This window comes from Mus pahari, chromosome 10, assembly GCF_900095145.1.
Source record: "Mus pahari chromosome 10, PAHARI_EIJ_v1.1, whole genome shotgun sequence".
NCBI lineage: Eukaryota > Metazoa > Chordata > Mammalia > Rodentia > Muridae > Mus > Mus pahari.
Window position 1 is genome coordinate 97,613,012 of NC_034599.1, and position 6,000 is coordinate 97,619,011.

General features: G+C 44.0%; 1 non-coding gene across 1 annotated transcript; it reads left to right on the forward strand.

The window, feature by feature from the left end:
* The first annotated feature begins 5,104 nt into the window (after positions 1 to 5,104).
* On the forward strand, positions 5,105 to 5,176 carry Trnac-gca. The gene has a single exon. It is a non-coding gene; the product is annotated as a tRNA-Cys (tRNA).
* Positions 5,177 to 6,000: the final 824 nt, after the last annotated feature.

Sequence of the window (6,000 nt, forward strand, 5' to 3'; positions counted from 1 at the left end):
TGCTCTTACCCACTGAGCCATCTCACCAGCTCCCTATTTGTTGTTTTCTACAGTGGTTCCAGCGTTGTACAGTTCTAACAACAATGCACAGGCTCCTTTCAAATCTACAGCCTTACTCACATGTAATTTTATTTTTAGCTTATATTTCCCATACTCCCTTATGCTGAGCATTTGTGTGTGTGTGTTTTATGATTATACATACTTAATAATTTAATTCATAATAGTCATGAATTAAAAAGACTTTTAATAGGATACGTCTTTCTATCAAATATAGGTTTGAGAATTTCTCTCATTCTGTTTTTTTTTTTTTCATTATATCCATTGTTTTCTTGCTGTGCAGAAGTTCTGAAAACTTAAATTTTAGTTTTCCTTATAAAATACTTTTTAGGGAACTGGCGACATCCAGACAGATGTCTCCAGCACAAGCAGCCAGGCCTGTTCTCATGCTCCTCCTACTCAGCAATTTTGTTCTGAGTCTTTAAATCGACTGTATGAGGCCCACCACATTACGCAGAAAAATTTGCTTTACTCGGTTTCCTGATGTCGATGCTAATCTCATGCAAGCCCCCTGCCCCATCACCACCAGCACACATATACCCAGAACAAAGTTAACTAAATCCCTGGGCTTCCCATGGCCCACTCAAGTTGAAACAAAATGATGGTTCCCATTGAAAGATCACTCTGTGGCTACAGTGAAAGTTTCTAAGATGACTTGGGCTCTGTGTGTATACATTTGCTAGCTATATGGCCTTGGCAAAGTTATTTAACTTCACTGTGTTTTGATTTCTTTACTTGTAAAATAAAGGTGAAAATAGCTCCTCCTACATTGCTTCTTTTGGAGACTAAATAAATTAGCATTTTTAAAGTGTTAAGAGAAGCATTCACAACAAGCTGTAAATGCAGCACGCACATGTTTAACCCAATTTTTAATGTATTCCAATAGGTAAGTATGTATGTATGTATGCAATAGAACAAAATACAGTTGGCGTGCTTTCAAGGATATTTTTCCTTATTATGAGACTAACTTAAAAAGCCAACAACAGTGGTCTGGTTTCATAACAAACACTAAGTAAGCACTAGGTCACAGAGGATCCAGGAAAGCCAACCACGAGGCAGCCAGAGGCTGATGCAACTTCAGAGTTGTGACAAAGTGTGGAGCACAGACAGAAGGAAAGGCCATCTAGAGATTACCCCATCTGGAAATCCATCCCATATACAGTCACCAAACCCAGACACTATTGTGGATGCCAACAAGTGCTTGCTGACAGGAGCCTGATATAGCTGTCTCCTGAGAGGCTCTACCAGTGCCTGACAAATACAGAGGTGGATGCTCTCAGCCAACCATTGGACTGAGCACAGGGTCCCCAATGGAGGAGCTAGAGAAAGGACCCAAGGAGCTGAAGGGATTTGCAGCCCTATAGGAAGAACAACAATATGAACCAACCAGTACCCCCAGAGCTCCCAGGGACTAAACCACTAACCAATGAGTAAACATGGTGGAATTCATGGCTCCAGCTGCATATGTAGCAGAGGATGGCCTTGTCAGACATCAATGGGAGGAGAGGCTTTTTGTCCTGTGAAGGCTGGATGCCCCAGTGTAGGGGAATGCCAGGATCAGGAAGCAGAAGCTCAAGTGAGTGGGCTGGTGAGCAGGGGGAGGGGAGAAGGGATGGGGGCTTTGGAGGGGAAACCAGGAAAGGGGATAACATTTGAAATGTAAATAAAGAAAATATCTAATAAAAAGAAATGTTACTCTGAGACAGAAAAAAATTGAAATGTAAATAAAGAAAACATCTTTTTACACAAGTGGTAAAAAGATAAAATATAAATAATTAAATACCATCTCAAACCAGTTGGGGTCAACATGGCCAACCAGGACATCTGCTAATTACTTTTGCTTAAGTGCAAGTTTCAGTATCATTAATTACCTCCTCCTATAATCACCTGACAGCACGGCACATCCAGGAAACCCCTCTAATGACAGAACATTTCTGGAAAAAAAAAGCCCTGGCTGATTCTTGGAATTCTCTACCTTTTCCCTGTTGTATTTCATGAATGTATCTCTTATCTGCTGGAGTTTGTCTGGGGAAGAGTCTAGACTTCCAGAGGGTAGGGCCGTGTTTTGGTAAATCTCCAACCCAAGTATGCCCTGGCAATGAAAACACAATTCAGTTAATATGAGTACATGCTGTGAGCCTAGATTGGGCAGATCTACCGCTACACTACCATCTGCTACATCTATGAGACTCTGCTATGAGACCCCTTAGAACTTGTGGTTTCTCCAGACTATGTGCTTCTGCTCCACTTTTCTTCTTCTTCCTCCTCCTCTGTGTCCTCTCCCTCTTCCATTTCCTCCTTCTCTCTCTCCACCTTCCCTTTATCTGCCCTTTATCTGTCAGCTCTCCTTTATTTTACAAATTAAGGTGGGAATCAGGTTTATAGGAAATCACCTGAGTGCTGACTCATTCCTAGTTCTCAACCACTCACAGGAGTATGGAATTAATATCAAATATAATTAGCCCCAGGGCTGTCCACAACCAGGAGGGCGGTGAGGCTTTTGCTAGAGAAGCTGGTACTCCCTGCCTGGGGTGTGTACTTTTCGAGTGTTAATAAACTTCCCTTACTGCATTCTTTCTTGGATGGTGACTAGAACGTGGAAGCAGTGGGTAAGTTAAGGTCTCTGTCTATAGTCTCTATTTCTGAGCCACCCCCTGCCATTAGTACAGGTGACATAGTTAGGACGATAATGGATCCACTTCTCTGAAGGGTTTCCTGAGATGCAGGTGCCTATCCCTAAAATTTGGGAAATGCCCCTAGAAAACCAGGATGGTTGGTGCGCACTGCCCAACATCCACCCAACCAGTATTTTTTTTGAGTTCCAACATCGTCCCTGGCCACGAGGATTTTCCAAACAGCACCCTCCTCCCCTCCATGAGGAACCTTGAATGGACTCTAGTTCAAATCCTACCCCCCCCCCCCCCAGTGCACCAGTGATCTTAAGCAAGGCCGTTCATCATTTCTCACTCTGTACTTTATAAAAGAAGTGAGTGGGATGATTTTTAAATCCCTTCCAGCACTGGGGGGCTTTTGAGTGTAAAGCACATGGTTCCCTGTCACTGCTAACATCTATTGATACCCACCTCGAGAAAAGAACGAGGGGTCAATGAAGCATGCACCGTGCACCTTGGCTCTTCACAGTTTCTTGATTTGAACACACGTATTCCCTCACTGGTGGGGTCCCGCCTTTTGTTCAAATGCATTTTGTTTTCTAGCCTGCCACCATTGGAAACAAACCAATAATAGTCTTGGCCTTGCACAAGGGAACACACAAGCAAAGCCTTGCTCAGCAAGGCAATTCCTTTTTTGCAAAAAAGGCTACACCTGAACCAGGACCCAGCTATCAAATACACAGAGACAGGACTTTCACTTGGTTTTTATTTTAACGTCTGTAGTGAATGTGTCTTCTCCTCACTGGATGGGGTCTGACGTCACAGTCTTTCACAGCTGACTAGTTGAAAAAGAATTGATGACCAGGACAGGAAGGAAAAGAGGAAGGGGTTACTGTCCAAGGTCCTTGGGTTCTGAGGGTGCAGCTGGAGCTTTGTGTAAAACAAAGGTTTATCAGGTTGGGGAGATCCAAAGGTGTGCATGAAAGTCTTACAAAGGTAAGGGAGGCTTATGGGATATTGGCAGGTGGAACAAAAACGGAGTAGAATAAACTTCTCGGGCTGGAGAGATGACTCAGTGGTTAAGAGCATCGACGGCTCTTCCAAAGGTCCTGAGTTCAATTCCCAGCAACCACATGGTGGCTCACAGCCATCTGTAATGGGATCCGATGCCCTGTTCTGGTGTGTGTCTGAAGACAGCTACAGGGTACTCATATGCATAAAACAAACACAAATAAATCTTTTTTTTTTAAGAGTAAACTCCTCAAGTCACCATGTGAACAGTGCTCAGCACACACTGCCTCTGCCACAGACTTTCTGTCACGCCTTGCCTTCCGTTACAGACCAAATGTCTCTGCTATACACCTGTCTTCCTTTAAGCTGTGTTTGTCACAGGGTCCATTTTGCCACAACGGTCTAAAGTAACTAATGCACCCATTTCCAGTGTGAGGCAGGGCATTCAAGAACAGGATGGTACCTCTCCCCACTGCCAGGATCCTGATCACCACAGCCTTCATGACCTGAAGGCTTCACAGCCTGAATGACTACTCCCAAAGACTAAGATACTTCTTAGAAAGACCTGAACAATGGGTATGGTCTGGGAAACCCGTCAGGAGGAGTACTTCCAATAGGTGTGTGCATCAGATTTCCATAGGATGCTCCTGTGCCTGTTACTAGGGGAAGAGAAGATGTCTATGAGGTCATGAAACACAGGCTGCTGGAATTGTGGGCACATTTGGGGAGTTACGAAGAAGCTTTGGCATTGGGACTGGGGTCCATAATGTAGTTAGCTGCTTGTGAGCCTCCGGCATCCATTTCTGTTTCTTAAATCAAATGACCTTCCCGAATAGACACTATTGCAAGTTTCAGGCGAGTTATGTTTTATATAACCTAATATTTATGTTACATAAGAGTGCCACAGACCATCTGTTTTCATTGGACAGAAATCAACTTAGAGCTATGGCTCCGGACAGCTGTCTTCACACCAATCGTTATTGGGACACCCCCCTCCCCGGGTCAATCTAATGCTGCAATTATCTCTCAAGTGCCAACTTGGGGCTGTGCTCTGTGAGGAGAGCAATGAGGATTCTTGTAAGCAGGAGCTGAGACGGTCATGATGGAAATCCAATGACTAATGTTTATATCAATGTTCTCAGTTGTGTCGAAACTGGTGATTTTTCCTTGGGAGTGAGGTTTGCTTTACACGATAGGCAGAAATGAAGCATTGAATGCTGGACAGTTGAAAGGAGATTTTCTTGGCCCGGTGAACTTAGTCCTTCAGATCCCTGTCTTGTTTCATTATACATCTCCTTTAGAACTTCTAATGCCCAGACTCCTTCCAGGCAGCACTCCTAATTATAGCTCCCCTGAGTCACTGGAGGCTTTAAGAACCAGAATGTGGAGAGACAGATACACTATAAAAACAGATCTGTCTCACTGGGGGTGTAGCTCAGGGGTAGAGCATTTGACTGCAGATCAAGAGGTCCCTGGTTCAAATCCAGGCGCCCCCTGTACATTCTTGGTTTTTGCTTTAGAGTATAGATTGAATTTGGATTTTATTATGCTCTGTGGTTCATGGCTGACTAAATCGTAACAATCTCCCTTGAGTTCTTTGGACATTGCGAGTACCAATCTAGGCTCTCTTTACTTTTACTGTCTCCTGCATTTCTTCCAGCAGTTTTACCAGTGTGAATACAGAGTGAATTTCTTTCATGGAGATTGAGACTCAGAATTGATCAGTCATGTGTAAAAGTCAGAAGTTGCAAAGGGCAAGTCAGGATTTGAACTCAGAGCATGCCTTCAGTGACCTAACTATACCACTTCATTCTGATGGAAAACTCTGTGTCGGGCACACACAGCCATAACCTTAGTCCTTGGGAAGTAGCTATGGGAAGACCTAGAGTTCTAGACCAGCTTTGGCTTTATAATGAGTTTGAGGTCAGTCTGGGTGATGCGATTCCCTATCTCAAGAACCAAACCAAACCAAACCAACCAAACCAAACCAAACCAAACAACTTTGTGATAAAATCCTTTCATGGGAGGTTTTCAAGGTCCCCTGATTTTTTTTGTTTGTTTGTTTTTGTTGTTGTTGTTCGAGACGGGGTTTCTCTGTATAGCCCTGGCTGTCCTGGAGCTCACTTTGTAGACCAGGCTGGCCTCGAACTCAGAAATCCGCTTGCCTCTGCCTCCCAAGTGCTGAGCCACCACACCCGGCTCGGTCCCCTGATCTTTACCACATTGTGGCCTCAAGGAAATCTAAGAGATTTAGTGACTGTGCCATGAGAGAAGTCAAGAAAGAAATCCAGAGGATGTAGGTTAGTGACAGAGCATGTGT